At 39.7% G+C, this 11,582-nt stretch overlaps 1 long non-coding RNA gene across 2 annotated transcripts; it reads left to right on the top strand.

The window, feature by feature from the left end:
• Positions 1 to 233: 233 nt before the first annotated feature.
• LOC136258526 (uncharacterized) lies at positions 234 to 1,898 on the top strand. 2 transcript variants are annotated; one of them, XR_010702804.1, is made up of 6 exons: positions 234 to 382; positions 491 to 583; positions 640 to 841; positions 887 to 922; positions 1,582 to 1,627; positions 1,681 to 1,898. It is a non-coding gene; the product is annotated as an uncharacterized lncRNA (long non-coding RNA). The 2 variants fall into 2 exon arrangements; XR_010702805.1 differs by having other exon boundaries at positions 640 to 922; positions 1,585 to 1,627.
• The last annotated feature ends 9,684 nt before the right edge of the window (positions 1,899 to 11,582 follow it).

Raw genomic sequence — 11,582 nt, 5'->3', positions numbered from 1 at the left:
AAATGGCTGTGATGGTAGGTTAGTGGTAAAAATTTTAATAACGACAATTCAGGTGAATTTTTGTGAAGCGGCACAAAAATTCACCTGAATTGTCATTATTAAAATTTTTACCACTAACCTACCATCACAGCCATTTCTTGGCCGCCACCTTGGATTTCACATCTTTTTTCACCATAGCCTTTCTGAGGGCCGCACACTTTTTTTACAGCTTGGCTGTTTTGGATTAGATATTCAATTACTTGCTAACAAATTTACTCAAGATGAGAAAGAAAGCTGATGACTATTTTCTTAAGTTGTAATTTTGTCTTATATCTCTAATTCTGTTCACAGAGCAGCACATCGACACTATGACACCAGCGTTTACAGTGTCAACCATGAAGGAGTGAATGAATCGCACAAATGGTTAAAAAAGAGGTGCACATAAACTACAGATAGTCAGATACTGTAATATGCAAGCTGTATTATGTTGACTGCATATGTCCTTTCATAGAAGAATTACATGCAGGACATGGACCTAAGAGAAGAGGGACGATGAAAGTAATCAGGTGTTACACGTCCTACTAACCACTGTGGAGATCTGACAGTATGTGTATATGTGTACCCTATAATAATTGGTGACTGTGCACTTATGCAATATAGACTTTGGACTACCTACATTTTTGAAATGCTGGAACATTGAATAAAGCATTGAAGGAAAGTGGATATTGTCTACTCCTTTGTAAACTCTGTAAGTTGTACCTGCTTGGGTGATTCGATCAGTAAGTTATTTGTGCTGCATTGACCCTGAGTTTCTAGCAATCTTGAATCTTCAAGGTGCACAAGTGCTGAATATCACAGCATGGTATGTGGCATGCAAGATGCGGGTCACATGTATGTTTTTATATAGAGCACTCCAAGAGCAGTTAGTTTGAGAGATACCAATGTGAGTAGAGTTATACTGTATGGTTTTGCTAATTTTTATCTCATGTACTAGTTCTTGGTTTGCTAAGAAGGTCCTTCAAACTTTTTTCTGTTGACTTGTTGACTTTTTTGTACAAAATGTATATCAGACCTCACTTGGAGTATTGCATCCAGGTCTGGAGCCCTTACTTGGCGAAAGATATTGATCTCCTAGAGAAAGTACTGAGACGTGCCACCAAGTTATTACCTAGTTTATTTGATTTACCATACGAAACTCGTCTAGAGAGACTTGGTTTATATTCACTGTATTGTAGACGTCAAAGGGGAGATCTAATTGAGACCTACAAGATATTGAATGGTTACTATGACATCAACCCTACCTCATTTTTCACTTTGAGTAATACGGATACCACCAGAGGTCACTACCGTAAACTCTTTAAATTTCGATCTCGGCTGCTAGTGAGGCATAATTTTTTCACCAACAGAGTAGTTAATTTGTGGAATTCTCTTCCAGCAGATGTTATTTCTGCACCAACCGTGGCATTGTTTAAGAAGAATCTTGATGATTTGTGGAGAACAACAAGATATGGGCACTCTCAAAGGCCTGCGGCCTAGCTTGACAGTCTTGTACTGCCAAGCAATTTTTATCCATTAATAATAACAATAAATTAAATACTACAGCAGTCCCACAAGTTCAGTGCACCTACTCACCTTGAAACTGGCATTGGTAAGCATATTTACAACATGCGAAGTATGAACATTAATGTTAACTATTTGCAGATGAAGAAATGATGTGATTGTTCTCAGCCATATGAAGAAAGCAAGAATTGAGTACTGTTGTGGGTCATTGCTACACAGCTCAGTGATGATCAGGCAGAACAGTTATAACTGAAAACTCATTGACTATGAGGTTGTTTTACCTTTTTTTTTTTGTTTCAGTTTCATTATTGTACAACTGTACTTTGTTTTGGCTCACGTGAAATAGCAACAATAAATCGAAAGTGACGTCATTAATTAAAAGGGTGTCTCGGAGGGGATATGGGCCGTACGAGGGCAAGGCGTGGGTCTAGCAGAAGCGTATACAGCCGTATAGAGGATAGTATGCAGCCGTATTGAGGTATGTGTGACTCTGTGTGGGTCTATAATACGATTATACTCGTGACATATACAGAGGTTCCGTCTATAAGTTAAGAGTCCAGGTTCGGGACAGACTGATCTATACGTTTGGGTTGATGCTACACGTATGTAATCAGTCTTTGTTTATATACGTGCTGTAGACGCTGCTATACCGATCAGTCTAGGGGGTTACTATTCAGTGGACTGGACTACTGGACTGGAACACTGGACTGGACTACTGGACTGACATATTTTTGGTTTTTACACATTCTGAGGTTGGTTTTATTGAGTCTTGCTAGTAAGAACCCTTTGGGTACCTGCAGCCCACTTCTAAACACTGAAGACAAACAGTGGAATATGCGAAAGCTGTCACGGGCTCTTAATAATTTCGCTACTGTTCATTATGCCACTATACAACACTTATTCCTTACCTGGTGTGTAGTAATGCTGCAGGCAGTGCAGGTAGCGATTCTGGGAGAATTTTAAAATTGATGGAAACAATTTTTATTTAGCACAGGCTTGTGCAGTGCTTCCCAAGGATCTCACAAACACTTAGTTTTTAAAAATCCATCAATGGATGATGGAGTTATAAGCAATTTTATCCTTTAAAAATGGTAAACTTTTCTCCGCTTCTTCCCATTGAAAAAGTCCCCAAAAATGGCACAATTGAACAAATGTTTATAACTCAGGTCTGCAAAAACATTTTCAACTTCTGTTTCCTGATATAAATACCTCAGTACATGGACTATAGTGCAGCCATCATTATAAGACCCTCTCAGTAAAGGTCACCTCTATAGAAGGCCACCTAACAGTTGCATGAACTTAGCACATTACATATGGCATAACAACTTGCACTTGGTCTGAATGCAAACACTCTGTACTAGTCACCTTCACCCAAAATACGATGTGCATACAAAACAAGGACTAGTACTATTCATTTATAGCTGCTTATACAGTTATTTTTACTGTTACTTTTTAGCTCCTTGCTACCAATTGAAAGTGATGTACAAGACAACTTGGTTATTTATGTTGCAAATTTGCTGACTTTTTGCATACTAATAATGAAAACTACATGGATAAAAATGTTGCACTTGGTGTAACTAACATGTGTTGGGTCGTTTCTTGCAAAGATAACATTATATTGTGGTAAATATATTGAAAAACAATCTTAGAATTGGCATAAAACACCACACAAACACATTTATAGCAGGAAACTAACAGCACCATCGTATTCCTCGTCTCCAGAAACCCTAGAAACGATTTGATCAAACACTCGTACGGCAGCGAATCGATTGTGCCATCTTCCCAATGGAGGATTCACGGAGAAAATTTTATGCAGAATTTACGGAATTCCGGAATCGCTAGTGCAGGGAACTGAATATGACAGCAATAGTTAACCAGCGATCAACTAGCCAGTAAGACAATCTTTCGAGATATCCTTGAGGAGCAAGCTAGTCTCGCCAGCATGGCCAGACCTCTCTAGTCAGTGCAGGGGCTTACCAATTAGAGATTTTCCAGCATGGGCGCTTATAATCTTTATTTGATAAGCCCCTACACTGAAACAGCGAGACTAGTGAGAGCAAGACTAATGAGACTAGCTTGCTCCTCAAGCTTGCTCTAAGGATATATCTTGAAGGATATTGTCTACTGGCTAGTTGATTGCTGGTTAACTATTGCTGTCACATTCATTGGCAGAATTCCCTGCACTGCCTGCAGCATTACTACACACCAGGTAAGGAATAAGTGTTGTATAGTAGCATAATGAACAGTAGCGAAATTATTAAGAGACAGTTTTCGCATATTCCACTGTTTGTCTTCAGTGTTTAGAAGTGGGCTGCAGGTGCCCAAAGAGTTCTTACTAGCAAGACTCCGTAAATCCAACCATAGAATGTGCAAAAACCAAAAATATGTCAGTCCAGTAGTCCAGTCCAGTGTTCCAGTCCAGTAGTCCAGTCCACTGAATAGTGACCCCCGATCAGTCTATGCCTCTCGTTGCGCTGTGTGTGTCAGATGCTTTGCTGGAAGTGGGGGGTGAGGAGTTTGAAGGAACTGCAAAATTTTGTGAAATGATGGACAAGTTTTTTGATGCATTAAATGTTCTGAATGTATCACAAACCTGAAGTTCTACAGAAACCATACAAAAAATTCCCCAAGTTTGAGGATGATAGATTCAAAGTTAGTAAATGGTTGGCAATGACAATGGATTACCTTGAATCTTTTGCAGTGGCTTGAAAATGATTTTATTGGGTACTTAAACAAATGGGAGGATAGTGCAAAGTCAAGAACAGGGTTCTCTGAAGGTGAAAAAGTGATGATGACTCTAAGTAGAGAAACATCAGAGGGAATTAGAATAGCAGGTAACTATATAGTACATAATTCATGCCTATATTATGCCTTTTCTATTACAATGTTTACAGTGAAGTCATTTCGTGAAATGGCACAGTATCTAATTTTGCAACTTCCAGGAGTGGATAGCTTGTTGTCCAACAGGTTGTGTTGTCAAGATTTACTTGAACAGTTCTTTGGGAAAAAGCGACAGTGACGGGCAACAAATGACAACCCAAACGTCCAACAGTTTGAGTGTAATACATCAGCTATACGGGTTGCCAGCTCTATAGCTCTGGCTCCAGTTCGTGGCAATTGCAGGGGAACCAACTCAAAGAAGCGACCCAGTAAATTGTATGTTGCTAGTGAATTGGAGCTTCCACTTCCAAAGAGACCACGATACAAGAAAATCAAAAAGTCTACATAGTTGATCTGTTCTGTAATTATACATACAGCAGCAGCTGTATTATGAATTTTATCATGCAGAATGTATACCATAATAATGATAATACACTGTACATTTATTATATTATAATCTTAAGTGATGTTTTTACGTAGGGACTTAGCTTTAGATGTGTTAAGTGAATACAGTTGTCTATGCAGTTCCATTACTGATTTAGCAAATGAATAGCATCTAATTGTTATCCACAAGTCAACTATCATTTGTAGTAGTTCCAACCTTGAATCCTCTTGAATATCTTCAAGTTCTTCTGACAGCAGAATAAAAGTATACATCCTCTGATTCTAAGAGTTTCTTAATAGCTTCTTTGCGTATTGGGATGGATTCTGTCTTTAAATTTGCTAGATTGTAAACTTTCTGTGTTTCAATCTCCAGCTGTTTAAAAAGAAGATATGCTCCATTACTGACTGGAAAAGACCACCTCGATTAACTCTTTCTATCCAGGATTTTGTGTACGTTAAAAAAAATTGTCTGTGTTGGTCTCATCTTCATCTTCACACATACTCCATAAGCATAAAATAAATTCCTCCTTGTGTGGATGGGATGACCTCTCTAGCTTTTTCTCAGAATGTAACCAGCTATGTATCTGATCACCTTCTCCTCATCTTCAGACAAGACAGTACCTATAGCTTTATCCTCACAACTGGCAGACTCCGTGGCTGTGATAGGATATTCATGCCTAATGATCTTCTCAATTAAATTGCTTAAAACCATTTGCTTGAAAATTGGATCCCTTGATATGCTGTAATATAATGGTTGGGGAAGCGTTTTCTACACTGTCTCCAAATCAACAGAGCTTCTAACCTCGTGGAACTTTCTCCAAACACTCTCCCTCCAGCCTGGCTTACCTATTTTAGACTGTTTGGCCGAAAAACAGCGCTTCAGCATATCGACCAGCATCTTCGAAAAAAGGCAAGCTTCGTGAGAATGACTTTTAGTCCATGTTAAGAATTCTGTGGAGCACTCATGTACTAACTACTTCCTCCTAGAAGTCACAGCTATGGCTTTCGATAGCTCGCCCACGCGGCCTAATGGTTGAGGCAGTATTCCATTCACCGATTCAACAAGCATTAAATAAACAATTGTAGGCCGGAAGGAGTTGTCTGAAGCGTCACTCGCATAGTTAATTCGTTTCTCGCTCGTTCCTATGCTACTATTCATCATTCTACAACTAGGTAACTATGGACAATTACGCAATGGACCTACGTCACGCGAACGAAAATAAAACCGGAAATAGCTTGCGTTTCCTATCCCTATTACTCTATTATCTATGGTTAAACAAAACCGGGGTGCGGACTGATCTACAGCCAGTATTGAGAGTTCCAATCCCGGGTGCTTTATAATCTATGCTGTATGATTACGCTGCATGTATTTATCGATTTATTCTTTCTCTCCTACTGAAACTAGCGCACCTAGCCTACATGAGACGCCGGAAAGTATGGTGGTGAAATCAGCAAACCTGTTTTAGTATGTATAGGTGATCACCAAACATAACTGTAAAGTCAAGTTACCTTCCTCGATTTATTCCCGCCACGTTGCTTGTTCCATAGATAAGTAAATTAAAATAAAATTTATAAAAATTTATTGTTAATCAGCAGGACCCTCCAGGGGTATAATGCTGATGTGCAATTACATGTGTACAATTTCAATTAGTTACTTAACCATATAAGTATGTACAATTACGACAAGTTACTTAATTATATACATATGTACAATTACAATAATAAACTATAAAAATATATACAATTACGATAAGTTACTTAACTATATACATAGAAGGGGCTAATTTTTGCTTAAATTCTTCAACACAGTCAGTCTCAATAATTTCATCATCTAATCTATTCCATTCTGGTACAGTTCTTGGGAGGAAGGAATATTTATATACATCAATTCTTGGTTGGTAAGGTGCTAGTTTAAAGTTGTGTGAGTGTCGGGTCCGTAATACAGTAGATTTAAATGGGAGATAACAGTTCGGTATAATTAATTAACTATCTATGGTGGTTAAGCCACGCCCATTTGTCTGTATAGGAATGGAAGAATCTGCTGAGCCACGCCCACCAATCGTCGTACGAGACATGGTCTAGCCTTGCATCAGGCCAGCTTTTTCGTGAGCCACGCCTAATTTAGGAATGCGTTGTGACGGTGTGTTAGGTATGCTAAAGCCACACCCACTTGCAGGAAACGTGTCTTGCTATCTGCAAACTTATGTGGAACCATGCCGGATAATATGTGCTTAGTTTTATATTTCTACTCTCGCACATGCGTACACGTAACGCATTAGTCAAGCACTCAAAGTGCAGCCATCAATTTTTATTAATCCAGGTCAGCGGTCAGTATTAGTAACCCGGTTTCAACGCTTGTACATATAGAAGCTTTGCTCATTAGTTAAACTGTTGTTCAGTCTTAAATTAGCTATTGCTGAAAACGTGCAGTTTTAGTAGCTATGAGCGTGAAAATTGATGTTGCCGCAGCGGGCAACACCTATAAATTCTAATCGAGGTGCTATCACAACTGGCCTATAGAGCAGTTTCAAAACCATGGTAACCAAAAATTACGCAATGGACCACACCCAAATCGCCATGTTTTTGTACCAGACGGTTTGATGTTGCAAGTTGAATTCCTCGCTAAATTCATGCCAAGACTTATTACTACGTAACTTGAAATTAGGTTAGGTAATCCTAAGGCTGCAGCACATGTTGCTGCAGACCTTCAGTGCTGGTCACTGTAAAGCATTAATACAATACAATAAGTAAAATAGGTGCCAGTGATAGAATCAAATATGTAGGCGAGTTATTAGGCATTAAAAGATCCGTATTGCTTCCCAAGAGGGCAGTTTCGTAGGAAAGAGAAATGCGTAAAGATGGATTAGGTCAAATTACGCCCTATTCACTGCCCAAAGGTGGTTAAAACTAGGGGAAACTTACAGTATAAGTCTTTATCCAGCACCACAGTAGCGTACAGCCACATCCAGCTATCCCAGGATTGGCCAGAGCTCCTGAAAGGCACAAGACCGGTGATGGCGTACTACCAAACTGTGATAAGGCCCCTATTCGGTGATTATTAGTTTCTCATCCACCGCCCGCATCCTTCTTAAGCTACCGCATGGTAAGCCATTATTACACTGTGCATGCTCAGAAGAACATGTGATGCCAAGCTCTTATAATTTTTTGTCGATGAACGCTACAATGCGCTATATATCGCCAGGAGAACTGTTGTTTTCCTTAGCAAATTGCTGCAGTGCCAGTTGCAATCGTGTTCTATCGACTTCACTTTCAGTTTACTGTCGAAAAACAGTCGGCGATTACGAAAAGTAGAATCAGCTGGTGAAGGAAATGTTTGTAGTAAGATGAAATCACGGTACTTGGTCATTTTCAAGTGTCTTCCATCAAGAATTATCTAGTTTGTTAAACTTTGTTCAAGCTGATATAAGGATTTCGAAGCACATTATTAAGGAATGGTTAGATGCTGCTGCCTCTGCCAGTATCTCTGCCTCTCAGAGAATTTTTCTAGCACGAAACTGTACAGAGTGGTGCACAAATTAGACAGTTTTATTTTTGTAATTACAGTAATTAGTCTTTTTTGTTGTTGTTGTTTTTGCCTTGCCATACCCACAGTGTAGTCCTCTACTTTTTGTGTTCGCATGCTGTCCGAGGTTTCACATGCCTATTTGTTTTGTTGTACATCTTTTCATCACAATTGTTAATGATGGTTATCTCTCTCAGGAAAGACAATTTGAACAAGGTCTGTACATCAGTGTGAAAATAATGGCATAATGGTAATACCCTCCCGCCCGCATCATAATAATTAGAAAGGCTGGATGAGAAACTAATAATCACCAAATAGGGGCCTAAAACGCCAGCAAAAGAAGACTCTTAGTGGTGAATTTTGCAAATGTTAAAACCAACCATCAGTTAAAGTTTAGCGGTCTTATTTCGCTGTCTGCTTTTTCACACGAAGTGGCAATCCCAGCACATGAGCGATTCTGGCTAACTCAAGGAAGGCAGGATGTGGCTGTACGATGCTGTGGTGCTGGATAAAGGCCTATACTACAAGTTTCCCCTAGTTTTAACCACCTTTGGGCAGCGAATAGGTCGCAATTTGGCCTAATCCATCTTTACGCATTTCTCTTTCCTACGAAACTGCCCTGTTGGAAGGCAATACGGATCTTTTAATGCCTAATAACTCACCTACATAGTTTATTCTATCACTGGCATCTATTTTACTTACGTATTAATAAGTCTTGGCATGAATTTAGCGAGGAATTCAACTTGCAATACCAAACAGTCTGGTACAAAAACATGGCGATTGGGGCGAGGTCCATTGCGTAATTTTTGGTTACCATGGTTTTTTATTTTTACTATTAATAATTTTTTAATTATTCAAACACACACAAAATTGCATATAGTTCATCAGTCAGAAAGAGGAAGCTTTCCCTCACTCACAGCAAAAGAAAAGTCAGTGAGATCTTTATGAGGCCAACCAGCAGCAGAACGACTTCCACGAAGACAAATGATAGCTGAACGTAGTAGGGAAAAAGATAATCTGCAGCGAATAAAGGTGATCATAACATTATATTGTTGATTCTTCTTTGTAGCAAGGGGTGAGGCTAATCTTTTGTAGGTGGTTTCTGCAGACTTGCTCATTCCTCCCAAAGCTGAGAACACAAGAGGTGTGAATGATGCCCTTTCAATTTCACGCACACGTTGTTCGTAAGTCCTACGCTTTTCTCGATCATGAGACCGAAAGCAACTGGCAAGAGAATTGCAGCGATTTGTGTTGGCCAATGGATTAAAAACACGAACATCAAAATAAGCTTGTTGATGACGAACACCCCAGAATCCTTGAGCTCTCACATCCAAACGAGCACCACATTCAGTATTTGCAGAGCGATGAAAAAATCGTTCACTAGAGACAGGCTGCAAAGTAGGCTCAGTGGCTGCAAAGTAGGCTCAGTGGCTCACTAGAGACAGGCTGCAAAGTAGGCTCAGTGGCTGCAAAGTAGGCTCAGTGGCTGCAAAATAGGCTCAGTGGCTCTGTTACCATGGTTTTGAAACTGCTCTATTGGAAGTGTACCAGACCTTATTTCGAGCAGGCGCTTATAATCTCTAATCGATAAGCGCCGTGGGGAGAAATAGTGGTCTGGCTGCGCGAGACTAGTTTATGCATTGTGGACTGGCGTAGTTGGACATGATCAGCTTTGCCAAAAGGTATCCGTACATATAACGGATTAGAAGCCTTATTGGAGTAGAATGTGATCATAGCAGACAATTTATCTCGTCTAGCTAGTCTTCAAGCCGCCTATAGCGATTAGAGATGCGTCTCGTCTATTTTGTCTCAAGGCACCTAAAATGCTGTGTAGCGTACTGTGTCATACATAGATTAACAGTAAATTGACATGCTTAAAAGTAAAATGGCTTCATACTTACCAAAGATTTTCTGCAAAATTCCTGGATGGTGTACTGTGTCATAGATTTACAGTAAATTTACATGATTAACAGTAAAATGGCTTCAGACTTACCATTGATTTCCTGCAAAATTCCTAACTGGGTTACTGCAGGTAAATTATCAGTAGCCAAAATGTTTCCATCTGATAATTTACTGCTAAGTAGTTTATTCGAAGTAAAACCAGTGGCGTAGCCAAGGGGAGGCATTTGCCCTCCCCCGTCACTAAGTGACGTTTTTTAAAACTTCCGTCACAAGCTTTCCAGTAACTGACACGCATCCCAAATTACTGTTTGTGCGCTACTACACGAGTGCACACAACATTCAACGCGTTTGTGAATGGTGATAATAATACGATGATTTCTTGCGCGTTACAAGCAATTAATAAAACAATGCGCTAAAAATAAGGTATGCTCGAATCCCCAGGGGTTCCCCCGTGTAGACAATATGTCTTCACTGAGCGAAAATATTAGACACAATTCTATATTTAGCCTACACTACTCACGTGATAGTACATATTTTTGAATCTAGACAGATGACCCGCTCAAAGTGGCTTCGCAAGAGTCGCAACTCAGAAGTGACAAGTGATATACAATGATGCTACAAACCTACGAGGTGATAAAGTGTTAAATGGACCAACTTTACTTTCCCGAGCCGAGTTAATCACACTGGATCTTCGTACAGTGTAGTGGCATGCCAGTTTAATTTTTTTCACTTTGTCAGTCAGTCAGATGATCCGTCACAAGCTTACAAATTCTGGTAACAGGAAAGGTATAGAGTTGGGATTTCGTGCCAATACATGGCGTTTGAATTTCGCCGGCTGAAGTCAGTGAGCTCGTCATACTATGCCAGTTTGCTAGGACTGCAGCACAGACTGTGGTTGACGTAGGTAACTGTGACACAATGATTGTGGACGAATTTGTTGGAGTACAGTTGTGGCACGTGCGATAATGCTCGACGAAAATATTTCCATTGATAAGTGATAATTGGTAGCAATCAGTAATGAAGTAGTTATGTAGCTAGTTACATAAGCTGTAATAATACATCATATGTTGGCTAGCCCATCATTGGGTCATTAGCCTTTTGTGCAATTGTGAACAATGTCGAGTGCTTTGTGGGGGGTGCCCACCACCGTCTGGCTAGCTACGTCCCTGAGTAAAACAATCAGATAATATACCTGCTGGTAAACCAAGTCCCTTCAAGCAGTGTCCATTGTTGAGTTATGTTTGGCTGAAGGTGTCAGTCAGGCAGGTAGTTGGTAGAATACACAGCAAAAAGTGTGTTCCAATACTACCCCATCTTTATTCAGTATTGGAACAACTATTTTTAAAAACTTCCT

Source organism: Dysidea avara, chromosome 6 (assembly GCF_963678975.1).
Source record: "Dysidea avara chromosome 6, odDysAvar1.4, whole genome shotgun sequence".
In the NCBI taxonomy this organism is placed as follows: domain Eukaryota; kingdom Metazoa; phylum Porifera; class Demospongiae; order Dictyoceratida; family Dysideidae; genus Dysidea; species Dysidea avara.
Note: the sequence above shows the minus strand (reverse complement) of the source record. Positions and strands in the feature narration are given on the sequence as shown.